Source organism: Athene cunicularia, assembly GCF_003259725.1.
Source record: "Athene cunicularia isolate RWA chromosome 4 unlocalized genomic scaffold, athCun1 chr4_part3, whole genome shotgun sequence".
NCBI classification, from domain to species: Eukaryota; Metazoa; Chordata; class Aves; order Strigiformes; family Strigidae; genus Athene; species Athene cunicularia.
This window is the reverse complement of record NW_020799100.1, coordinates 8,851,273-8,878,769: the sequence shown is the minus strand read 5'-3', so window position 1 is coordinate 8,878,769 and position 27,497 is coordinate 8,851,273. Positions and strand designations below refer to the sequence as shown.

Genomic DNA, 27,497 nt, shown 5'->3' with positions numbered 1-27,497 from the left:
ACTTAAAATCTGAAGTCTTACATGATAATGTATGTTCTTTTGTTGTGATGCAGCAGTACATGGAAATTCTGTAAATAAGAAAGAATGGAAGAGCAGATGGGCTCTGATCAGGAAAACCATAAATTGTAAGTCTCTTGGTGTGTGTTGCCTTGTGGTTTACTTTAGTTTTCATTTAGACCAGCTTTAGAAAGTTAATATCTACCGTTAAACCTTTTAGGCTATCTTCCCCTCTTTCTCTCTTTTTTTTTTTTTTTCTTAATGTAATGGGAAACACTTCTCTGGATTGATTTGAAATAATGAAAAAGTACATAGAAAAGCCATGCATATGCAAGAGGAAACCCGCCAAATCTTACAATTCCCCTTTCCGTTTTTTATTTACACAGCTGAAGGGCTCCACAAAGCAGAAAAGGATGTCTCGAAATTAGCTGTGCCTATCAAATATCCCACATTCCACAGGACTGCATGTCTTGTCCTTGTCTACACATAGAAGTCGTTGTGTCAAAGTGTGGATTTAAACCATTATAGATAGACTGAAATAATTCTCCATATGGGCTTAAGCCTCAGGTTCACTTTTGCTCTCCAGGAGTCATCAAATGTAAACAGAGAAAAGATACTTATTGGAGGCATCAGCACTGCACCTGCAGCAATAAAAATTTCACTACCTTAATTTGGATTAAAATAGCTAAAACAAATTATTTTGAGTTTTAATTTGAATTAGCAACTTGAAGTCAATCCTGAAGCAGTGTCCAAGATCAAATATGAGAAGCCAGCTCCTATTGCAAGCTCCGTAAGGACAGACAGTTGCAAGCAATCTACTTGCTCTGACTTAATGAGTCCTCTGAGTGTGGCAACAAAGCCTGCCCATGCCCTTTCCTTCTCACATCCTGAAAGTGATTTAAATGCTTTCTAAGTGACAATTAAAACATTCCAGTCACTGACACCAACTCAAGGTGACAGACAGTAATCCTTCAACCATCATAAGGCTCTGTAACTCATGTTCCTGGATTTTTTGCTGGTTCAAGCTGAACACTTGTTGGCTCAGTTGGCCAGTCAACCTGAGTACAGCATAAAAGAATCAATGTCTTTCAGACACCATCTTTTTCTGGTACAAAAGAACATTCATGCTGGGAAGACTAATATTGTTGCAGTGGCTTAACCAAAGGGCTGTAATTGTACTAGTTCAGCTGGAGAAAGGCAAGGCCCCAAAGCAACCAAAGAACCCAAACATGGGTGGTGTGGCTTAACTCAGCAGGCAATTAAACACCACACAGCCACTTGCTCACTCTCTGCCCAGTGGGATGGGGGAGATAATCAGAAAAAAGGCAAAACTCATGGGTTGAGACAAAGACACTTGAATAAGACAGAAAAGGAAGGGAAAATAATAATAATAATAATAATAATAATAATAATATACAAAACAAGTGATGCACAATGTAATTGCTCACTATATGCTGATCAATGCCCAGTCAGTCTCCAAGCAGCAGGCCACTACCCCCCCCCACCAACTCCCACCAGTTTTATTGTTCAGCATGATGCCATATGATCTGGGATGTCCCTTTAGCCAGTTGGGGTCAGCTGTCCCGGCTGCGTCCCCTCACAGGGTTCTGTGCACCCCCAGCCTTTTTGCTGGCAGGGCAGTATGAGAAGCTGAGAAGTCCCTGATTTAGCGTAAGCACTGCTCTGCAACAACTACATCAGTGTGGTATCAGCATTATTCTCATCCTAAATCTAAAACACAGCACTATACCAGCTATTAGGAAGAAAATTATGTCTATCCCAGCTGAAACCAGGATACTGGGCTTGCTCCTTACAGCAAAAGTTACAGGTGCAACAGGACAGGGACACCTGAAACATTAATCTGACAGGGTTTGAACAATACCCATATCTGTATGGTAGGGAGCACACAATCTTTGTGTTCAAAGATCACAGCTGTTGCAAATCAACACAAGAATTTCACCCCTTCTCTCATCTTCTCTGGTGAAAATGTGTTAAGGGTGAATATACACTAGCCTAGTAAGGTACCAGGCTACCATGCATGCTTCATCTATACCTGAGAAATATCCCAGGAAAAATCATGCTGTGGTATTGCATCAAAGCAAATGTCTCTTATTTTACACATCATGCATGCCCCTTACTGCACCAAAAAAAAAAAAATATATACAAAGCTCCCTTACACCAATATGTCTGGAACCACGTAAGGGCAATGTCATCATTTCATATTGGCAGGAAGACATTGCTTTCTTCTGTCAACACAGCTTCAGGACATGCAGGCTGAACTGCCAGTTCTTTCACTGGCCTTGGACAGTTTAGGAGTCTCTTTACCATGTTCTCCTGTCTTTTAACCTCTCTTCCTCACTTCTTGTGCCTCTCTAGCATATGTGCATTCAAGTGCAGGGTTTGTCTCCAACTTACATGCACAGCACCACACAGTGGTCTGTGTCCACATTCTCAGCAGAGCAACTCCACCATTTGCACCAGCTTAAAACAGACTTGGAGCATCTCAAGGCAGAGACCCGAGGCCTGTTTCACACAGTCTGCTCTATTGCAGCAGGGGAAAGGCCAACAGCACTACAAACCACCAGCACAGGAGCCTGAATGTGGCCACTCTCAAGCAGAGTTTTGATCCCCAGCAATACCCAGGCTAAAAACCAGAGATCTGGGCAGAGCATTCACCAGTCACGGAGTCTGGCAGGTGTAAGCTTGCTCTCATTACTGTTCTCTCTCTTTCCATGTAAACAATAGCAAAGGAAGCCTCTTCTTGCTTGGACTTCCATAATAAACATTCTCTATATGAAAGTCCTTGAATACATATTTTGGGGCACCCTGAACTCCTATTGAACTCCAGCTGGTGCATTAAGACTGCATTTAATAAACCACTTGGTACCTTGTTTTGGATTTTGTTTACATAAAAAAAAAATAAAATCAAACAACATTTGGAAGAAGAAAGAGAGGGGAAAAAAGAAAAAAGGACCAGTTTCCGTGCTTCTTATATTCTCTGCAGGTATTGGTACTTCCTCTGTTCTTCCACAGTTTATTCTCCACTTGACATACTCACAGAAGACATGTCATGATAAACACGACAGCTGAACCCCATCAGCTTAGCACCATTCCAACCCACACTAACAATGTTCACCAAATGGCCACGGCCCTTTCCCCTGGAACAGTCCCCACGGGGCAGGCAAGAGCTGGTTTGTCCTCAAGAGACAGGTGTGTAGCTCTCCAGGAAGACAGCACAAGGGAGGGTGTACCGTGCCGACTACAACCCCACTCTGCTGAAAAACTGGCCCCTGCCCCATTAGACACACACAGGCCAAGCCAGCAACCACCACACCACTGTGGGAGAGATGAGGAAGCAACAATATAACACCAGTAATTGAAAATTGTACATGTTGCAGTACTTCCAGGGCCCAACTACAACAGCAGGGGCTTCTTCCCATAGAGTCCCAGCCTCCTTCAGGCGCAGTCACCTGCTTCAGCATGGAGTCCTCCACAGGCTGCAGGGTGGGGTAGCCCTGACATCTCACCATGGCTGCAGGGGGGGTGCTGGTTGTCTCTGCCCAGCAAACCTCCACCCATTCCTCCATTCTTCCACTGATCTCTGTGTTTGCATAGGTGTCCTCCTTGCAATTCCTCCTCCTCCCAGGTTCCCCTTCTACAATATGTTATCACAGAGGTGCAGACACTGTCGCTAATTGGCTTGGCCTTGGCCAGAGGCAGGTCCAATTTGGAGCTGGGGGAGTTTTGCGAATCTTCTTACAGGAGTCACCGCTGTAGCCCCATCCCCTGCTACCAAACCCCCCCATCACACACACAAACCCAGCACAGTGTGTTTGGAAGGACACAGCTCCTGCCTCCATGTAAGGAAAAGGCAAAGCCCAGGCTGCCACATGCCCTTCACCCAGGAGGTGGATATGTTCCAGATTCTGCATCATCTCTTTAGGGCACTAGGGCAGGAAGACATTCACATCCCCATTTACCTCCTCAGGGACAACGTTTTGCCTTTTATTCTTTGCCAGGCCTTTTATTTACAGCTGACTAGCTTCATATATCTAATATTCACCTGCTACGTTAGTGATCTTATCGTGTGTAATGGCATATCTACCTTGGGGGTATTATGGATCTGGAGCAGTCAGAGGGGGGAAATGGAGCAGTTGCTGCATGTACGTACTTAGTTTTAGTTGCCAGGTAGACCCTGGCTTCAGAGCAGCAGGATGGGAAGACTAGGTGAGCAAATGTATAAATGCTATTCTTAAATAGGTCAGGGGAAAAATGATACCTATATGCAGAAAGCAAAACACTAAACCTGCTGTTTTCTCAGCTACCACAATGGCCTGGTATTTTTAAACTGCTAAAACAGGGATTCATCAATTAGTGCCTCATTGCTCAAAAAAATAAATTCTGTTCCAGAGTAGTGTTCTACTACTCCTTCTTGCCTGACTCCACATTACAACAGGAAACAGTTCACCATCCTCTTATGATCCAAATGAAAAAATAAATGGGTTCAGGGAACTACTCACAATTCTTCTGCACTTATCCATAGGCTCCTGAAACCGCCATGGCTAAGAACACTGAGACCATCACAGGATAACCCCCCCCAAAAAAAAAGGTAGAGGCATCCAGGAGTAAGGACTGCCAGACAAAAATCACTGTAAGGGGAGAGTGCTTGAGGCAGCAGACCGTTCTAGTTTTGGAAATGGCACTGTGCCCATTCTACAAATCCTAGTTAAAGAAACTGGTAGGTATCTCACACTTCTGGGTTTCATACCAATTTCCTGCAAACTTTCACTAAGACAAACCACTCAGCTTCACCGTACAACCACAGATGCCTTGTCAAGAACCTGGGAGCATATCTGCAAGTCACTGATGCAAAAGGACACAAATCTTTTGCTATAAGCAGACACAAGACGAGCCATGTCTGTTCCCAACACATCAGGGTACCCCCATCTCTGAAGGTGTCTGTCCAGAATGTGCAGACCCATCTGCACTTGCTCCCTTAAAAGGGAAGTGCCTCCTCCATTGCTCAGTAGGTGTTTCTAAAGCAGTCTGAGGTCCTAATGCAAATCCCTACAAAAGTACAACCTCCCAGTGCAGCAGCCGACACTAATGCAGTCTTGTATCAGGTCAAAGAAAGCACCAAAAATGAGGAACCATCAAACAAGTGAGCAAACAAAAAAGCAAGGGAAGAGGAAAGAGGACAACAACAGGACCCAAAATAGATTCTTTGTGCTAGGCACACATCAGATTTATGGCATGAAAGCTTTGCAAAGAAACTTGTTCTTAAAACAACTCATCAACATTGATCCTGCTGCTGGCTGAAGCCTACTACAGTTTGACACCCCCTACTTTCTATTTACAACTTCAGGCCTTAAAAGAAAACTGAAGTACATTAATTGAGGATTTTATGAGGCGGAGATGACAGGTGCATTGTTATATATTCTTTAAGAAACAAAGCATACTGAGAACTGTGGGGGTCAACAGAGAAGCAGTATGCAAGGACAGAAGATGTCCAAAATCTTAAACAGCTCCTCCACCTGTCTCTATCCTCCAGTCATTACAAACAAGGGCCAAGGGTTTGGAGGTGCGCTGCTCGCCCCAGGCACACATCCACAGGTAGGCACTTTGGGCACACAGCCTGGAGAGCCTGTGTGGGGACACCGAAATGGCCAGCAAGGAGGCAGATCCAGCTGCAGTACACAGCCCCGTGCCTGAGCAAACGGACCCAATACACAAACACAGTCCTAAGGTAAAGACAGCTCACAACCAGCCAACTTGGGAGAGCAGGCAGAAGAAGGGATGTCTCCATGCTTGCTTTGCGTAGAGCTGCAAAGCCTTGCAATTCGCTTCTGGCAGCCTTCAACAGGCCTGTGCCCCATTCCCGGTACTGACAAACTCTTTACAGTTTCAGAAGTCAGCCAGAGTATTTCCATGTGTACACAGACAGCAGCAAACTGCTGCTCCTCGGCTCAGCCAGCAGCAACTGCCACCTCAAATGGGTGCCTGGCTACAAGATGTGGCCCACATCCACAGTGAGAAATATAGGCATATTCCTTCCCAGGCCCCATCCCAGGAGGAACAGTAGCAGCTATGGGAAGATGGTGGGATACAAAGGAGTTGGCAGCACACTGCCAGCCTCCAGGCTCACAGTACCTCCAGCTCTGCCTCGGTACAAACTAGTGCCTGGAACTGGTCTTCACCAGGGGACAGGAGCAGGGCTCTGTCTGTTGTGTTTCCTTGCAGGACATATTGAGAGGCAGTGTCACATGCTGAGGGTACAAGCATTGGACACCTGCCACAGACTTCACAAATTACCTCAGACAAGTTACTCACTGTCTTTGTGTATCTGTTCTTGCTCTGTGAGGAACATGGCTCTCTCCCTTGCTGGTAAATGTAGATGGGAGGTTAGTTCTGTTTTGCCAGATCTATCAGACTTTTAAGAACTCAATAAAGAGCCAGTTTAGTTTCAGAAACCTGACAGCAATCATGTTGTTAGCCAACACACAGTACAAGTAATACTGCATCAACAACCTGGATGGCAAGTGAAGAGAAAAAGGCTCACAAAATACCTCCTAGGAACTGAAAAAACAGGAAGTACTGGGGGGAAGATATGAAACGTCTGGAAATTCTGGATTTCTAGGGAAAAAAAAGTCAACAGAAGCAAGAATAGAGCCTGTACACTGATCTGTCCTTGACGAGGAAAAGACAAGAAAAATGGAAGTGAAATAGTTTTACTAAGTTGCAAAAAACTACAAGAAATGAGCAAGACACTGTTGCCAAGGACAGTGTCTAAAAAAACCCCTAGAACAGCTGATATATTGTCTGATCTCAGAGAAAATGAACCTGTCTAAAGGCACTATTGTTTAGGTAAAATCATGAAACAGAGAAAAGAGTAAATGCTTTGGTTACAGAGCTGTGCGTCACCGTGTCTATCTGTAACTCTAGAGATACTAGAGGTCCCCTAGTGAAAGAGGTAACAGCCTGGGACACACACCATTCTGGTTTACAGGGGAGCCTGAGATGCTCCCAGTCTAGCTCAAGAGAAATGCCTACAACCAGCTTGGCTGCCTGAACTATCCAGCGAGGGTAGAAGTGACAGGCCCAAAGAGCAAGAGCATTTGCACCGAGTAAGAATGTGGTTAAAGGAACCCAGGAAGCATGGAGAGACAGACTGCCTGAAAATACAGCCTTTGTAGACCAGAGCACAGTAGAGAAGACTATGCAAAAAGAAAAATGCTCAGCTCAGAGCAACGGGGTAAACACATACAGGAAACAGAATACCTTTATGATGTAGTTTCTCCAGAAAGTAAATAACAAGAGTGAATGCAGTAACTAAGGATGCTCCTGTGAAAAGAAGGATCTCTGCAGTACAACCTCAGCAGACGAACAGACTCTAAATAGTCAGGCTCTGCAAAAGAAGCTGCCAGTCATTCTACAGCTACATTTGCTGCTGTGCCATTAAATCAAAGACCAATTTGATTCCAGCTGGATTATAGAGCCAGCTGCAATGATAAGAGGCAATCTTAGACCAGAGAAAAGCCACCAAACATTGAAAATGTAGAATAAAAAACAATATTCGGAGGTCAGTAGGCAAATACAAGCTGTTGATAAAAAAATCCTCACAAAACCAGAGGCATTATCACTTTAGCTTGACAGAAGTTGACAGACAGAACCATCCACTGCTTGGCAGCAGGGCCACACAAACATGAAATGATAAACATAGCATGATTTTGTCAGCTCTTCCCTAATTTACAGCCTTAGGCAAACGCCTGCTTTTCCCTGCCCAGTCCTGAAGTACTGAAGTCCTACACAGCAGATCAGAGCAACACCAAGATGCCTCAGAAGCAAACCTAAGCACAGCAAGTATGGAAAGCCAGTGACCCATCCCATTTACCAGCTGATACCCAACAGGTCACAAAGTACATCTGCTCAGACAGAAAAGGAGCCATCAGCAACTCTTCATGGAATGTGACATTTCCATCCACACCTTACTAGTCACCAGCACTGTCTGGGTCACAAGCCAGGAGAAAGGACCACAAAAACAACCCTGTAAAGTACATCCAAAGGATAATTGCCCATGTTCTTCAGAGAGCTGATGCGTATAGCACTTCCTGGGTGGTCACTAATGGCAATAAACACACACAGAAAGGGTAACTTTACCAAATGCAATGTGCAGATTTCAGTGGAAGACAGCAGATTAACACACCAAATTAATACCTAACTCTAATGGGCGACTCCAAGCAATTTCACAGTCCTGCAGACACTAATGCAATACTGGCTCCTTGACGGGCCAGATCACAAGAAAAAATACTACCTTCTCTTTGCAAGACTACAACTCATGATACACCAGCCAGCAATGTCCTCAGAACTTCTGCTGGTAATACGCACCACTGTCAGCCATTCTCATTCGAGTGCCACTGTCCCCAGTGAAACAAGTTACAGCAACAACAAATACCTGCTTGCGCCCCAACCTTTGCTAGCACTGCTTGGCAGCTTAGAGATCTATTCCACCAGTGAGATGTACAGACCTGGGCTAGGAGAAAGCTACAGTGGAAAATGTGTAAATGTACAAGTTTTTCACCCCTTGTGGCAAATTTCAGAGGGAAACCTGAGAGCAGCTGCTATGAAAAGGCACTGACCACCCATCCTGTTTGTTCAGTCTCTATACCTGAACGAAAGCATCCTCCTGCTTTTAAGAAATGAAGGTTCTTTTGCAAAATTAATCATTTCTTGCAGCTCAAACAGCTTATTTGTCATCAGAAACAAAATAAGACAATAATACCTTCGTGTACCAGAGAAGAGAAAATATTTACCTTGTGTTAAGTAAACTTTTCCCAAGGTGCAGGCACAACTGTAAACAGGAGGAAATGTTGAGAAGAAAAGAGAGGTAGAAGCTGTTTGCAACTACACACCTCAAAGCCAGAAGGGATACGAAACCGGATCTCTTCTCTTCAGGAGTAAAGAAAATTGTCACAAAGAACCACAAATTATTTATTAAAGAGAGTATGATACCACAGGGAAACAAAACAAACCCTAAAATAATCTAGATGCAGACATTTCTATCAAGAGAAACCAGATAACAGTACAGGGAAGACAGCTCTTTCCTCTATTATCTTTAGTTCAATTCTGCTTATCAGCATCATCATTACAGCTAAAAGTGCAAAGACTTTAACACATTTAGAGTCTTATTCAATTCCCACTGAAGTCACCAAATAGACACCAGTAATGCTGTATCAGGTTTCTGTGGGCCCTTCCAATCTGAGGAGCTAAACACCCCTTTAAGAACGAAATGAATTCAACTTCCTTGCCTTTGTAAGTAAAGTGCCCTGGCTGCTTGCCCTTTCTCTGACTCAGACACGCTTGGCCCAATCCTGCAAAGGACTAAGTTTCCCTCTGCTTCCATTGAAGTCAAGGACATTTCTAAGGCTCAGCACGCCGAAAACCAGGCTGCCTGCCACACAGGGGCCAAATGCCAAGATGACAGCTAGTAAATGCACAAACTCTGGGAAGAAAAAAAGTGTGAAGGCAAAGCTCATGGCTCAGAATGGGCAGTCCTGCATTATTTTCTGTGCATGCCAGGCACATGAAAATCCTGATGTACCAGTGGGCAGGCTTCTCCATTTCATCTTGGGACCATCTAGTCTAATTTGGGCTGATGCAGAATGGTGTGCACACTTGAATGAGCCTCTGCTGGAAAATGTGGGCCATCACATCATGGTTTATTACTATTTCATTATCTTCAGATTCAATTCAGTCTGCAACAACTCCTAAATAAATGCAACTTTATGGATCTCATTCCTCCATTACTTTCTTTGTTTTAAAAAAGCTTTCTTCCATTATCTAGAAAATATTTATACATAATGATAACATTTTGTGCATCTGAAGAGTCATTTATCTTGGATTTACAAAGGCCTTCACCAGCTACAATTAAAAACTTTGACACTGTATAGGTAAATTTCAATAACACCCATCCCTAAATCCAATAATCTCAAAACACTTCCGGAGTGATCAGTGAATTCTTATAAGACAAATCACACACCTGCCTGCAGAGACAGGGCCAGAATCCTGGGCTTCCCACTGCCAAAAGTCTCAGCCTTTCAGCCTAAATGAGAAAACCCCAGACACTGCAGCCTGTATACCACACAGCCTGTGCCAGACAAAGCTCACCCTCAGCATCAGAAGCTGAACAGAGCTTACCTGAGCTAGCTAGAACAGAGGCAGCAGTCTGCAAAGAGCTTACAAATTAGGAAATCAATGCACAGAAATTAAATTACCACTCCAAATTGCCCTAATAAATCTATGGATGCCAAAATGGAATAAATTAACAAACATGCCACCACCTGTCCCTGATATATACCCCAAACTCCTCCTCTTGCTGCCTAGCATTCACCACTAGCAGTTGTAAGCTCTCCAACCAAGAAATGCAGCTGGAGTAGCCAGGTTCTGCCCCCTGTACTCACAACACCTAATATATCAAATCTATATTCTGAATTAAATTGTACATTCAAACACTTGCCTGCATCACTTACTGAATACTCTTCTGCTTGATGCACTGACCACATCCCCTCTACAAGTTTGCAGCTTCTGATCCCCTTCAGCCACACCACTTAATGGCTGATTTCTTTCAAAAAATTGATCAATTCTGCTATTGACATCCTCATAATTTCTGCTGTTCTCAAGGGGAGCTAAGGTCTTTCAAAAATACAGCCTTCAATATCCAAATCAAATCCAAAAATCAGAAGGGCTTTTCCCATCCTGTCTCCCTGTGCAGGAGCACTGGAAGAAGTGCCAGGAATCTGATGTTCTCTTCTGCTCTGTAACTGACTTATCACAGGGACTCCGGCCAATTGCATAATTACAATGTGCCTCAATTCCCTCATTTCTCAGTGGCTACAATTATGCTGTAACAAATCCCTGGTCACCTGGGACTGATCCTGTATTTAGGGTTCTGCCTCCCTGCAGGCACACTGCATTCCAACAGGCATAGACCATGCTCCTGGGAAAGCCAAGGTCTCTGACTGGAGCTGGTCATGAATTTTTCAGCAAGTTACATGTCAGTGGCTCAGTGGCTTGAAAGAGAATCTTTTCATGGGAATATGCTGCTGTTCTGGAAGGCTTCATCAGAAGTATGTGTCTCTGGGTGAAACAGAGAGAGAACAGCACTTCTATTCCCTTGGAGAACAGCTGAGGAAAGTGTGGACTTGGGGCTGTTAAGGGGAGTGGAAAATCTGGGTTCAATGCAGACACCAGCCTGTCAGGTATCATGGCAGAGGATGCAGATTCCCCAGGAACAGTTTTTCCACTCCTTTACGAAAACTTGTTAATAGCATTTCTTCCACTCTTTTCAGAAAAGGTCTTAGTGCCAGGGAGATACAGAAGAGAAAAACATTTCCTACTTGGCCCTACAACAGGGCAAGAGGTCAGGTTCCACTTACCTGTAAGTGGTACTGTGTACACACAGTGACCAGGGTATCACCCACTGAGCTCTCAAGAGTCCAGGGATGTTACAGTCTCTACTCAATCTCACTCCAACAAAGAGCCAGCCTGCCGGCCACCTCCCAGGGCCCCTTGTGCAGATTATTAATTAGTTATTGGCTGGAGAGTGCTCGGAAAAGATAGAAAGCGAGGTATTGCTGTCATTTCCTACTATTATTGTGGCTCTCTGATACACATGCCATAGGTAACCTGGATCTGTCCTTCCCATGAATCTGTGCATTAGGTCTTCCACGCACAGTTATAACAAGTGAACAATGATATTGGCCTAGAATCTTTTAAGAGAGCTTTGGAGATGGAAGGCACAGGGTTACATGCTCTTAACATGCAAATATAGCTGTGTGATATCGCTCTGCCCTGTGAGACTATGAAGAAGCCCTTCTGCCAAGGGCTACTGTCCACCCAGAAAAGCTGGCAGAAAAGAAGATGTGTCTGTACTAAACCATGTCTATTAGCATCTGGTGATGTCACCCAAACTGCCACTGAAGGGATTTGGGCTAACTTTCCAACTCCACAGTGACAAAGGCCGAAGCACACATTCTTGAAACCTGGCTCCAATAACAGTAACTCCCAACAGAGGGGAGGAGAGGACCACTAGGACTTGAATCTACTGGAACTCATCTGCTTTCCCTTCAGCTTCTTCACCCAAACTGACAATATAGAAGACACTGGCCAGATTCTCCTTACAAAATGATTTATTACAATCTAATCTTTAACATTTAAAGCAGGCCTAACTCTTTCAGCAGGCCAGTATTACTTACTTTGACAATCCAACTGCACAAAATTAATTGAAGCAAAGACTGGAATTTGCACAAGCACATTTACACTGGGTGTGCACACCACTCGAAGTAGGTGATTTACAACCGAAAGAGTTAAGTTGCCCACTGCCACCTTCATTTCCTTGTAAGACAAAAGACCAAAGAAGCGTCTAGTCTGCACCAAAGCTGTGCTTGCAATTTTTAAAGATGCACCTGAGTTCACTTTTCCAGAGGGGACATCATCACAGGATGCAGCCCTGTCCCAGCAGCATGTGCTCTGGTGAGTGGCTGGCCAACGCTGACTTCCACCATGGAGAAACCCATGGAAACGTACTCCCCTCTAGCCGCAGTGTCACACTGTAGTTGATCTGGTGTCCCAGGAATTACACACCTCTATTCTTTACCTATCTATCCTCAGTAAAAAAAAAATATCTGGTTTGATAAGTTGCTGGCAACAGCTGTCATCCAATCAATGTGCGTGTGAGCGCTGTATGTGCACGCATCAGAAATTACTGTTTATCATCCAACTATCTCACTAATCTCATTTTTACCAAACTCTGGATATAGGGTAACGTAGTCTTAACAAGACTTGGCTAGATTATCAGTGCAGGCAGTGTGCAACACCTCCACTTCTAGGTGTGCAATCGCCTGCAATTTCAGATAATGCACCTTCCCCTAGGGTTTGGCAAAATATGCATATGTGTTGCAGAACATCAAGAGCAGAGTGGTAATAAATTTTCCTCTCCATCCTTCCTTCCAAGAGATAAATGACTTGGCAAGTTGAGTGATAAAGAACCAATATAATTTTATGTCATTAAGCTGCAACTAATACTGGTAGAGAATAGATAAGGGCCTGCTGATTAGAAATGCTATCAAGGAAAATCTAAGATGTGGCATTAAGGCACACACTGAAAACAGAATACATTTCATGCTTCTCCTAAAAATACTTAAATCTATTTCAAGCCACTACCTCTTGTTGTTTTACTTGGCATGAGCCCTTTTCGCCATAAAGAATTCTTTCTTCCATCAAGGATTTTATGAAGGATACAAGAAACAGCATCTACCAATGAAACAGAGACCCTCCATGTTCTCTCTGGCAAAACAAAGCTTGTCTCAACCTTCATTCAGAAAGAAATGCCAGCCTGATCAGAAACCACCACCAGACCTCACTGTGCAGCCTGTCTGCTCCTCATGGAAGATCTCCAACTGAATCCATACCATTCCTGCATTTACTCCCTGGACTTCCTTGACACAAAATTCCAGTGCTGAACATCTTATCCATAAATTTCTTGCCAATCATTACAAAAATTTCATTCATTTGCTTTCAAAGAATATGGCGGGATTCAGCAATGCAGCAGAGGAATTACTGCCTGTTCCAGGTGCACAGAGAAGGCAGTGCTCAGCTCCCAGGAGAATCCTGCTCTGGTTGCGTGTGCCTCACCACCCAGGTGGAGAGCAAATACTTCTACTCATCTGCCAAGCAGGAGTTACTTGGACTTACTGAGCACACATTCCTGCACATTACCGTCAGGGCCTGGCCAAAGTTAACATCTTCAATATCAAAAACCCACCTATATGACTGAGATGGCTACTGGTGCTTCTACAACCCATTCAGGTCCTGGCCTCTCCCCAGAGATCACCACAGTGCTGGTTAAGCAGTGGTTCTGGTATTTGAAATGGAAAAACTGGGAGCTGCTGAAGAATTTCAGACTGCATTCCTTTAAGTCTGAAACAGGATTCATATCAGATAATACAAATCTCTGACAACTTGTGAACTGAAGAGGGAAGTTCTTCTGCCCCTTTGACTAGTTCCACTGATTTCTATGACAGAAGTTTGAAGAAAAGCACAAACCCAGTTCTAGACTAATCTGTCTTCTGATCCCACACAACATTTACATGTGGCCAGTACATAACTGGCCACTAAGACAGAATCTGTGCCTATTTTCTGTGCTTGTACCATTGCCAGCTCAGCAAAGTTTCACAACAGTTGAAGCTGGGGCCTTTACCAGAACATGTGTTCAGTGTTAGTGATAGAACTCAAGTCTCATGGTTATCCAGGTAGATCATTATACTCTCTTAGCAATTATCAGCAGCACTAATATAATTTTGGCTGCTGCAAACTGTAAGAGTGTCTTGATCTGATTCACAATCAGGGGCATTATATCATAAAGTGCAATATATATGATCCCAGTCTGACAAGCTGATGTGGCAGACTATGTAAATGGAGATGAATCACTTCCTAAGTCTTTGCAGAAGGTTTGTTTGCCCTCAAAGAAACAAGTTTCCATTCTTCTAAAGGTCACTCGGGCAGCAGAACCATCTATTTTCCCTGTCTATAAGGAAGTATCTCCAGGGTAGAAGCCCTTTTCTGAGTTACTGGCCTACACCTGCAGTGATCTGCAAAATGCCTCTCCCAAGAACTCTGATAAAGGAAATCTTCCAAAAGGGAAAGGACTTTGAAAGGGAGCTATAGAAAGGATGAATGTGTGCTGGAAAACAGCAGAAATCTTCCAACCATGTTCCTATTGCACATGCTATTTAGGTGTGACATCAGGATGAGAACTGATGCAGTTATTAAACACAGCTATTTTATAAACCTCAATTATGTAAATTAAATAAAAACTTGAGGTCAGATCACATAACTGGAGGCAGGACTTGGCCAAAGGCCATTATTTTTCATAAGGACTGGCCTCTGGGATAGCAGGTGTGTCATGAAACCCCTAGTTAACATAGACAAAGAAAACAGTACAGACAGATTATTATTTGCCAAAAGTAATCTCACCACTGAGCTCTGATACAGGTTTGAAAACCCATTCAGATCCCCGAAGCCTGACTACAAAACAATTCAGTATGTGTAAAAACACACATCCTCTATATGTAGGACTTACCTGGGATGCTGCTTGGAGTTTGTTTGTTTTCCCGTGCTCTCTCAATTCTAACCTGTTTGTATTTCCAGGAATTAAAGCTAAAGGGCAGAGTGATAAGATTTTTCCAACACCATGTGAAAAAATACAGGAAAACCAGCTTCCCCCAAACTGTCAGATCAGAGTTGCAACTGCATTTTCACTTGTTTCACTAGACCCATAAACCACCACTTGTGCTGAATGGGTGCAGGGTGAGACATCAAGTATTGCCCAAACTGAACAAAAGCATCATTTGTTGGTAACTACATCACAGTTAAATGGATTGAAGTAGGCAAGTTCCTTGAGTTGAGAGATATCAGCTTTCTGGAATGACAACGGCATGAGTCCAATGAGGTAATAATTCAGATGCTACCTTCTGCCTTAAGAGTGTGAGGCGCAGACATTAATATAGAAATGCAGCTCCACAAGCTGTGGGATCATAGGTACCAGAAATTCTGCTCCGTGCAGAGTCTCAGGCAAAGCACAGGGAAGGGAGAGCCCAGAGGGACAGTCTCTAAGATGTGGTTCCAGCATCCACAGCTGGCCTAAATTTTACTCCATGCCAGGAAGCAGCTCCTTTCTCACAGATGGCTGCTGTTAGCAAGCGCTGACACCCACCATGGAGCAAGTGGGCATGCAATATTAATAGCATCAATGAGAAAATTATAAGCCCACATCAAAGCCCTGAAAGTTGTTTTTATGACATTTGGCTTTAAAACTAAGTGCAAAGGGAAAGGTATTACACTCAGCTAAGCATGTTTAGAGGACTTTCTTTTTAAGATGAGAATCTGCAGTTTTCAAATTCACACATGTATGCAAAATGATCCCTTAAGGACAGGGAAAAGCTGCTGTCACCTATAATTCAGCAAATCACAAGTTACATGAAGCAATAAAAATCAATGCTGCTCTGAAAAGTCAAAACATAATAATGGCTGGGAAGTTCTGCTGTGGCCATGTTTTTCTACAACATGGTCATCCCCTTGGAATGTGGGTCCAAAGATTCTGCTGGAATTGAGCAGAAGCAAATAATGCAAATCAAGTAGTACAAACTCATTTGCTAGAATTTTTCTAGTAACAGGCAATGATAAAAGAGCATAATGAATTAATCTAATTTAGAAAGTTCTCCTTCCATTAAAACACTCTGACATTGGACGAAACTACATAGAGCCTATTCTCATCAACAGAGGCAGCACAACTGAAACATGGATGAAGATGCTGTGAGCCAGAAGGCTCTTGGATTTGGGGATATAATAAATTAGGGACAAGTACAAAACATAGAAATACTACCATGAGGATATAGTGGCTGTTACTGATGTCCCCTTTGACTGCAATGGGGACTACTCAGCCATGGCTAAGTCTCCACAGATGGGCACAGCCCAATCTAAGCTCCTCTGCTTGCACTCCAAGCAACTTGAAGCACATGTCTGTTTTGATAGCTACAAAGGCATGTGAGCACAGAACTGCACCCACGCCAGCATGCCCTGCAAGGTGTCCATCATAGTCCTGTCCTGCTGACAGCTACAGGAGTCTGTCACTTCCAGCTTGGAGGACACGTGCTCTATCACTGCCATGCTCCAAACAACTATAAAGTATGGCATGATGGTAACAGTGAAGTCTTCTTGTGATTCTAGATGTGTTTCTTTGATAGCTCTGCCACTTTAACATCCACCCACAGTGAGGGCCTGACATCTTTCTAAGCAGTTTGTTAAGACACTACAACCTGATGACTCAACTTAGTTATGTGTCTTTATCTGCAACAGGCCTCTGAGCTGCACAGTAAAATACAACGGGCTATTTTCTCTTGGAGCAGGTGAAAGATGGAATCAACCACTAACACATCTGCTCTACCTTCTCTGCTCAGTTAACTGGTTTCATTTTGAATCAAATCCTATCTTAGACTTATTATTTGGGCAAAACAGACAGGATAAAAGCCAATCCTATCTTACACATGTGCAGCCTCCCTGACTTCACTGGCACTCAAGCCAGACAGTTTGAAATTACATCACTGGCATCTTGATGCAGCTTAGATGGCATCACCTCAGGTTACAAAGGAACACAGGACTGGGAGAGACCCGCCAGGTCATCAAGTACAGTCCTTGCTGTTCAGGCAGCCACGTCACCTAATACCTTTATAAATGAATCAAAAATAGTTATGAACCATACTTCATCGGGCACACCCCAGGCTGGCCATGAATGATATATTGTGGTGTAAACTGACTCGGGAAAAAGTACACAGACACATCCAAGACAAATTAGAAGCTGCAATAAGCAGAGAGGCAACTTAGTCTACTAGGCAGGCAATAGGACAGGCAGCAAGATGGCTGGATCCTGCTGTTGGTTCCCATGCTGACCCGTTCCACCCTCAGTGGCATTGCTCCATCCCTCGGGTTCCTCTGGGCTGGGACCAGGATAAAGATGTTGTCCTTCCTTTGTAGATTGCTTTTAGCTCTACAGATAAAAAGAGGGATACGAGAACTATTTTCATCCACTCCATCTCCCCAGCAGGTTTTTAAAGCCCATTTTAAAGCCCTTATTTGCAATTCAGTCTCTGGATAATTTGCTACCTGCATCTCCGTAAAGTTTAACCTGCCAGAGCCTGACAAAGGTGTAATTTCATCCTCAGGCTCTTCTGACTTGAGACTCTGGAGCTTCTCTTTGTGGATAAAGTATCAAAGCAATAGCTCTGTGAGACAACAGCTCTTTGCATCTCACAACCCATGCATTATTCTCTCTAAACATAGTTTAACAGGCCAGAATCAAAACTTCTGTTCTCCCCTCATTTCTCCTTCCCTCATGCACACGTTAAGAAAGAACAAACACAGATAAGAGCAGTAGACAGAGCCACAGATAGAGAGAATGGTTTATCCCACAGGCAGAGAATTACTGCATCATGATGTAATGACCTTGTTCAGAAAAAAAAAAAAAAAGTTACTTACATGACAGCATGAGTTGTAGAAATACCAGCGCCCTTCCAGAAGGGGGTAAAACAATGTCCATTTAAAGTTATGCTGAAGAAAACGTAAAACACTTGTCCAGTGAACTGAAGAGAGAAAGAGCAAACTTCAGCCCAACTGGCCTGGATATAATCTCTCTCCAGATACACATAACACATCGAACCAAACCAGCAGGATTGTTGCTCAGCTAAGTATGCATGGAAAGGAGATGCCATTCTGCTTTCTATGTCTTTGCATCTTCAAACATCCAAGAGTCCCCTCCGCCCCCTACAAAGGCGCAGGGCAAAAATAGCCACTTTTGTGTTTCATTTCAGGTGCAAAGTGCTATGAAGCCAACCATTTTATTTGCCGCCTGTGAAGACTTTACATTTATGCCTTCTTTGAATGTTTTCTTCACCCACAGAACAACTGGAGGGAGGAAGGTCACACGCTGCCTGTATATGAAGCAACCCCATGAAAGAGTAACTCGAGGCCAGGCTTGTTTTCTCTGTTTAGACAGCATTTAGTGAAGTCTTGGCCATGACTAAAACTCCAAGGCTGAGTTAATCACTTTTATGACTACATGTTCCTCAAAGGGACTTGTTTCTAATGAACTTTCAAATGCTATGAAAATAACAGGTATGGTGTTTACCATGTAAAAGATTGTAAAAGAACACTGATGTTACTGCCCCAGTTCAGCACACTTATTCCATTGCTCGAACATTCATCCTTCGCTGTTGTTACTCTTGCTAACATGAAGCGTATGTTATTAAAGCCAGTATTTACCAACAGATACTACAGCTGTGAACGTAATATAGCCCTTCCATGTAAAACTAGGCTTCCAGCGGGAAATAAAAGGCATTTGGCAAGTCTTAGCCTGCCAAGGGCAACTGCTCCACGTCCTGTTTCCAGGACAAGAAAACCCTCCAGTTACTCCAGATACATCCAGTGGTGAATGCTGAGCTTGTCTGGTAAGTTTTCCAAGCCCAGTGGAAATCCTACAGCAGACACAGAAAGCTCTCAGTCTGAATTGGCACCAGATGCTTTAGAGAACAAGTGAATTTCATTTTGTTACAGGAATATGAGAAGGCCAAAATGCTTTATTTGTCAGCACGGGAACAGTCACTCATCTAAGAATATGAATATTCTGTTGAAGTTGTTATAAAATGAGACTCTTCCAAGGAAACTCTGCACTGAGCAACAGTGCCATGTGCCAGCTTACAGTGCCCTCTACACTTGTACGCAACAAGAAATGTATTTTCTGTAGCAGATCAACAGCAACAGCAGCCTTCAGACTATAGAATATAATTTGCAGCAAATTCCAGCCTCTCAAGAAGTCTACAATATCTCCCTGCTAGCTCAAAGACTCTATACAAAGGCCAACTCAACATCATGCATTTACTGCAGTGTTTCTTCTCAATCAACCAAGAAAAAGGCTATTAGCCATACATCAAAACTGCATTGCAGCTAGGGCTGCCAATTACTTATGGCAAAAAGGGAGGCTGATTCATTTGACTGTATGTGGGCCTTGGCTGGAGTTTTCCCAAAATGCTACAAGAAAAGAAGAAAACCTCAGTGAACCTCCCCCTCATTCCCACTCCTTCCTCCCCCGCAAATCACAGTCAAGAGGCCCGTGCTTGCAAAAACAACATTTCCTGGAGGATTCTTTCTCCAAATCACTCCTTTGCTAAATTCAGACAAAACACACAGCAACTCAAAATACGTTTGCATATGATATATACGCATACAAGGACACCCCTCCCAAACACGTACAAGTGAAACGCAATGCAAAGTGTCTAAAAAGCCTTTAAATCCCCAGTCCCCAGAGAGTCCCTACATCTTCCACTATAAATCCCGCTGCATTACACGGCCACCTGTGTAATGGCTACCTTACAACACACGGCTCAGCAACCAGCCTGCAATGGTGGCTGAGCAGGGGGTAGGGGGGGCCTTGTCTTTTTGCTGAGAACAGTCACAAACCAGAACATTTCTGCTATGCACAAGCACATCCTGAATCCAGATCCTTTCACAAGCTCCCTGCATTAGATACATTTAACACCTAATATGTTACAAGTAACAATTCTTCATCCAAGTTGTCCCTCCTGCCTTTATGTTTTGAAGGAGCTTGCAGCCTCCTCGTGCCTGGGCTGTTCTCCTGGACACATGAAGCAGTGTTCAACCACACATTGTCCTCCTTAGTCACCATGGACCCAAATTCTGTAATTTCCTCACGTACTGGCCTAGGTTTGCAAGGTACCCTGGCCACACCAACACCACTGTTTCCCACAGTGAGTTCACAGCACAAAAATTCAATCATGTTTGCTTCTAACTGGTATCTTCCATTGCTCTGCTAGCACCCTACTGATGACCTTGGACATTTGACTTCACCTTTGTGTTTCCAACGTATCTGACACGAGTCAACCTGGCACCCAGTCCCCTGGAGCAGTCAGACCCTTCCTTAACACATCTCCGCTTTTTCTGCAGGCCTGACTTTTAGCCATTTATTGTAAACCTTTAAAACAGTTTTCATAGAAAATATGCTTTGAGATCCTCAAGAGCGCAGAAAAATGTTTGAAGCACGCACCTACTGCTCACTGCCCTCTGGGCACCAATGTTTAAATTTCAATTGAGCAAGCATACTGGGACAGAGCTTGGGCCAGTCTGAGCCACCCTGTCTGTGGCAAGGTGAACCAGTGGTCAGACGTGGCCAGCTCCATGGATCAAAATGTCATGTGTCATGAACACTGCAGGGCAGACCAGTGCAAAGCATCTTCTGCCTAATGACCCCACCAACAAAAGCAATCAACCTCATGAGAACTCATGCTTTGGAGGCTGTTTGGAATACATAAGAGCACAACTTTTTCCTCTCCTTGCCCAAAAGTAAGTCCTACTAAGGGTTGACTTTGAGATTATGTTTACCAAACTGCTTCCTGGAATACATAAACAGCTATAACTCTCAATGTATCATTTCTGTTCTGGAACACAATCAATTATAGTCAGGATAACCACTCCAGTAGATGTATTCCTCAAACAAGAGAATCACACACATACAGCTGTACCCATGAGGTCAAGCTCTGCCATTCTGCTGGGGTCAGCAATGCAAACACCATGAAATGCAGCTCAAAAAAACCCCCAAAGGTCAAGAATCAGGTAACTGACCTCTTGCACCATCTGTGGGCCTGGAAACTTCATCCACATGCTGTTGCTCACTAAGTAAGAGGAGAGATCTCTTAACACATCAAGGACTTAAAACTGGAAAAGTACTTCATACCCAGATTCCTACTGCTTTTCCTTATTACATGAAGAAGCGTGGCATTCACCCTGAGTGTCCAGAGTGCTCTACAGACCATAGAAGACAGGGCATGCCCTGAAAATCAAGTTGCTCAAAAGCTCTCACTGTCTGCATTATGGATCATAGCTGCAGGAAGTTCCCCCTAATTGGATGCTTTGGGGACATTTTACTTCAGAAACACACAACAGTACCAGCAGTTCCAGCATTTCAATATCATTACAGCTTTCAAAAAGAAGAGTCCAAGACACAGCCTCTGTGCATGAACTGTCAATATACTGCAGAAAAGAATAAGGCTCTACTCTCAGCTTATTTCTTCTGAAGTGCTTAATATTATTCATTAATGCCACTAGAGAGGAGGATTCTGCATCCCCCTAGTGCAAGAAGTGGAGAGAGAACAAGAGTATTGAAAGAAGATATGGTGCAGGATGTGGGGCAGAAATGAAAGGAGAAAGCTGTCCCCACAGATTACCACTCTAGATACTTCCAAATATTACCCAACCTCTTTCTGGTCCATGCATCCTGTGAAGTGCAAAGTGCCTCCTCAAAAAGAAACAAAGAAGGGAGTAAATTCTGGCCGCTTTAGTCTTTTTTTCTTGCTAGAAACCTCACCTCTTCCCAACTTGAGTTCACAGAGCCTCTGGAATGAAGAGAGGAGAGTCATAGCACTGCACAGCTACCAGAGACCATATCTGTAGGAAACAAATAACCAGGATGCCAACCTGAGCTGGCTAGGCTCACTAAAAAGATCAAACGAGGATGTAAGCAGCTCTTTTCTGGAGCAGGCAGGCATCGTTTCAGTTGTTGAAATATTCATACCCTGATAGGAGCTGTTGCATCAATGTCTGTCCCTGATACAAACAAACCTGAGCTCAAAGCATGACAATCTGTGTTGTACAGGGTGGAATCACAATTAAATGCATTTTCCAAGCCTCCATTTCTGCATGCACACATTTGACAGCTTTTCTGGTGACACTTCAAGAACATCCCAAATTCAAGTCCACAATCTTCTGCCTGTGAGGGCAGGAGACATTAAAAACAGTTTTAGCAAATGCCTGCGATTTTAATTGTGTGGCTTCAATTTTTCCCACTCAGGTTCACCATACACCAGCAGCCCATGTTTCATCTGGGGAGTGACTGGGTGCATCTGATAAATATGAGTTGGCAGGTTGAATCAAAACTCTCTGCAGGGAAGTGCCTGGAAAATTTCTGATCTAGAGGACTTTCTCCTTCACAATAGGGAATAGGGAAGGAGGAGACAGGAAATGGAAAACATTAGGCCTTTCACTCCTTGAGAGACACATAGAAGTACTTTCCAGTGCCCTTCCCAAATAAAGCAAAGAACAATTTATTGACGCCAGCAAAGGGACAGGGACTGTGAGGGCCACACTGCCGCTGCCCTTTCAACAGTAGTCTGGAGAAATGAGCACGCTCAGGTGACATGACAAGAAAATGTTTTTGTACTCCCCTAGTCACATACAGCCAACTGTGCATACACCCTGCAAATCAATAGTGAGCCTGCTAAGGTGCCAGAGCATTTTCAGCACTTGGGGATTAGAAAGAAAATGAGAACGGTCTGGCTCTGGAGTCTGAACTGTACTGCAATGTTGAAATGGAAGTTTGTTTCAGGCTTCTAGAGGATCTAAGGCTGGACAAAAATGACATTGCAGTACATTGTCTTGGAGGAAAGCCAAGCACATGCATGTGCAGCAAGCTGGATCAAAGCACAGCTATCACTGGTACATGTGCAAGGTATCACTTTCAGAAGTCAAGGGGTCATATCAGAATCTTTGTTTCCATTTCTCTGAGAAAGAGCTCTTTTGCCCTTGGGATTATGAAGCAACATGTAAAACTTTCCCAAAGATTCCTCAAACCCATTTTGGGATCCAAATTGCTTTAATTTGTTTCTGACGGCAATAAAAAACTACACATGACCAGAGCAGACAGAGTCAGAGATGTATCCAACCTTAACTTTGCCATTTCCCATCTTTGCAAGCCTTACACAACACTGTACGGGAGTGTCCTGCACCTGTACTGCCCAGGGCCCCCCCAGGCTAGCACTGTCCCATGGAAGCAGTGCAGACTACTCAAGCTGGGCAACTGGCACCAAAGACTCCAGGGCAGAGAAGTGCTTTGCTCTGGACCAGGCAAGAGGCAGTTGCATCTGTCAACATGCTACTAGATAAGCAAATGACAATAAAAAATAATGGTGGGAAATGAGCCCATTGAATATAAAACAACACTATTTTGCCATTGAATACTTAATGCACACAGTCATGATGATAAATCATTAGAGCAAGACAAACCAACAGATAACATCTGCTTCTGCTAAGCAACATTCATGGCAGAGCTCTCTCAACCAAGCAGGACACGGCTCTGTTTCAAGAGGGACATGATTTCTAAGTCTGTCTCTAGAAATGAAAATATGAGACCGGACATCAGAGTACCCAGAGGTGCACCTAGCCCAGTGCTCCAAGTGCCAGACTTGCAGGTAGGGTTGGTGGCATATGCTGACAAGCAGATCCTCCCAACCCAGGAGCCAGAAGACCTGGAGCACTAGTAGGCCCGCCTGTCTCAAGTCTAGGGCTTCCTGGGGTCAAAAGCTCTCGTAGCTGGGGACACAAGACTGCGTCAACAAGATCACAGGCTTCCTGGATGACAGTCAGTGAGACTGACTGGGTGGATGCCATGCTGCTTGCACAAAGTAAGGGGTACCCACCTGCCACGTCCCACACCACTTGGCTGAGGAGGTGAGGGCCACCCTGTAGCCCAATCTCCTGTCTCAGGAAACCCAGCAAGCCAACTCATAAACAGGGCACTGCCATAGCTAAGTCACACCTGTCCAATTAAACAAGCAAAATGAAAATTCCCTTTGCTATCCCCAACAGAGCACACACCGCATTTGCTGTCAGCTGCACACAAGCCACAGCTGCTGACATTCACCTGGAAAAGATTTCCAAAACTCAAAGCAGTGAAACAAGCCACTAGCAAGCCACAGACACTTCTGTCATATTTTCCCATTACAGAATTACTGCTAGGAGCAGGAGACACACCAGTGACAGAAGGTCTGAGGCAAGACACTCACATCAGCATCTCTACCTGTGCTGACCCAGGCCTAGTGAGACCTACCAATTACCACTCGGCCTAACACCATTCTTCAAGTATCAAGCAAATCAGATTAAATATAGAAGGAACAGAAGATACATAATCTCAACTAAGTGTATGAAAGGTATAAAGGGAAATAGAGCTGCAGGGGGAAAATGCTAGCTAAACACAAAATAGTATTGGTGAGTAGAAAGGTTTATTTCTGCAGGAGAATGTTAATTCATGTTTCTCTCTCCACTTCCTACTGCTGCCCTCCCCACCCACCCACTCTGTTCCCCCTGCCCATTAAGTTCCTGGGAGAAAAGCTTCAAGCATCTTTTGCAGCAGCTAAGGCAGGTAATGAAAGAGGAAGATCACTCTTGCTCCCGCCTGCCCACTGTGTAGCACAGCAAAGAACAGAAATCAGTACTCAAACCAGCTAGGCACAAACTGACAGCAGCATTAATGGCCCAAAGTCACAGGGAGCCCAACCAGAGCAGAAGCGGAAGCCAAATCTGGCAACATCTCCCCTGTGACCAGTTCTGTGCAGACATGGCTAAAATGAAGGAGGAGTTGAAGGCAGATCTGAAAGACCTCAAGCTTCCAGGCTGTTTCTGATCCCAGAACACTGGCAGCTCCAGAACACTTGGATCCACAGTCACAGTTAAAGTATCAGAAAAAACTTCTAGAAGAGGGAACAGGAATGGAAATGGGACTATCACCACAAACCACCTTTCCTCTAGCAGCAAATGCTTCCAGGCCAGGAGATGGCTAACACAGGAGCTGAGTTTGTTACGGCAAACAATGTATTGCAGAGCTGAATTTGTCCCACCTATCCCTGTAACTGTATGCACAAAAGTTGCAAAGAAATACGGGGTGTGGATGAAGACGACCTCTTGTCAAGTTTTATTTTTTCAAACCTTGTGAGCTGGCTCAGGACACACAGGATAATTTGGACTCCAGCTTCCACATGTTTTTACACACTGAGTTTTGGTCAGATCCTTACAGAGACATTGCCCAGTGAACAGTCTACCTGAAGAGGTAAAGTCCTCTTCACTGCAGTCAACAGCAACATGCTCACCAACTTCTGCAAGACCCCCCTACAATTGCCATTGGGCTTGTTAGTTTACAAGGCACAAAGCCACCATCAGACAACCCTACAAGAAGCTGGCACGCTTGTGCTAAAGCCCCAAGGTGAACGAGGCCTGAGCACACGGCCCATGACAACCAAAGCAGCTCACCCTGGGTATTGCCTCCTGCAGCACTGCTGCCACAGCTGCCTCCTGAACTGTTGCTGCTGCAAGCGGTGGCCTATGAGGCTGGAAACTTAATCCGGTAACAGGAGCTCAGGGCTCGCAGGAGCTACTGAGAATTACTTTTAGTTATCCAGAGTCAGTGAAGAAATGCCATCCATGCAGGTCTCGGTTCAGAGCACAAACTCCTCTGCAGCTCAGAGGCAGCTGCCTGCAGACCCCCACCATGAAGCCAGCCACCCCAGAGCCCCAGCCCCCTCTCTGTGCCTGCCATCAGCTCCTCTGCCTTGCCCCACGCTCAAGGAAGGCAGCTCCAACCAATGCTGCCACAAGCATCAACGTCCCTTTGCCAGGCCGGTGCTCACTGCAGAAAACCCAGGCTCAGGGCAATCCTTCCTCCTCCATGCACATAACCTGTCATGGCAACCTTCACCCTCCAGCTTCAAACATGGGCCAGCAGCCCATGTCCCAGGCCTAAAACCAATTATCCCCAATTCCTGATTTGTTTCCTGCTCATGCTGTTGGTCAACCTGTGACTGAACACCTTTCCTGGAAGCATGAGGCTCCCCTGCAGCCATATGCTTCGCTTCCATGAGAGATGGGGCAAAGGTGCTTGAAAATCCCTGGTGCCACTTCTGCATGGATGGCCTGCTGGCAGGCAGCAGCTCCTGCTCAGGGGACCAGCCCTCTGGAAGTGCCCAGTCACTTCCCTTACGGGGGCCCGCCCGGCTGCGCTGCCCCCCAGGGCCCTCGGCACAGCAGCCCCCTCATAGCTGTCCCCTGGCCCCCTCCTCCCCACCTGACAGCCACAGAGAAGACGGTTTCGAACAAGAGGAGGATCTGGGCAGAAGATCTCATCTCGGCATCCCCTCTGGCAGAAGCATTTTCTTCCCTCTCCCCCCTGAGGCAGGCAGGCAGCAGCCTGCTCCAGCCCTGCAGCCTCTGGCCCTCACCACAGCTTGTCCTCCTCCTCACTCTGGGGTGATTCATGTTAGCCCAAAAACTGCTCAGCAAAGCCCACTTTGATCTCCAGCCTGCTGGGTCCCTGCATTGAACGTCACCACTGACTGTGTCCAGCATGAAAACAAAAAGTGGACTCCCCTCTCCTGTGATCTTTGCACAGCATCAAGTCTGGGCAGATGGGGCACCAGGGGGATGAGGGGAATGAAGCCTGTAGGGAGTCTGCCAAAGTCTCCACATAGACAACCAGGTTGTTCAAGCCTAACACAGGTTGTGTCCATCCCAGCAAATGGAGCCACGTGAGGAGAGACAAGATCTAACCCCTCGACACCCTTTGGGGTTGCAAGTCCAGAAATAGCCCTGATCTTTCCAGCTCAGGCCCACAATCTCTTTCAGATGTTGCTCACTTTGAAGCCATGGCTTTCCCCGTCTGAATTCCATCAACCTTCTATATTAAATACATCACTGTATTTAAAACAGGGTTCGTTTCTGGCACCGGTGAAAACTGGATCTGAAAATTGTCGGAATGACCAAAAAGGGGGCACTCGTGCTGAGCGCATCCCCCACTGGAGGAGGGAAGCCTGAAGCAGCCAGACATCACGCTGGAGCACTTCCTCGGCTGGCTGGTGTACAAGTCTGGGACAAAGGGACAACCCAGCACAGGGACCAGCTTCAGCGTGGCATCAGGCACCACCATGCATGTGCAGGGGAAAGCCCACCCTTCCCTGGAGGGATTTCGGGAGAAACTTAGCAGTCATTGCTAAAGGGGTCAATCAGATGCGTGTTGCCAATAAAGAGTATTTAAAAAAAAAAAAAAAAAAAAAAAGAAG

The 27,497-nt window shown here is 44.8% G+C and overlaps 1 protein-coding gene across 5 annotated transcripts in view; it reads right to left on the bottom strand.

Annotated features, from left to right (window-relative positions):
- The window catches only part of PAK3 (p21 (RAC1) activated kinase 3), a 199,202-nt gene that overhangs the window by 52,103 nt on the left and 119,602 nt on the right, over window positions 1–27,497 (bottom strand). Inside the window, exon 2 of one of the 5 annotated variants that reach the window (XM_026848322.1) lies at window positions 18,085–18,188. The exons of the other annotated variants lie outside the window; for them this stretch is intronic. The gene's annotated coding sequence lies outside the window, so the exon portion shown is untranslated. The remainder of the gene's footprint in view (window positions 1–18,084; window positions 18,189–27,497) is intronic. 5 annotated transcript variants of the gene reach the window in all.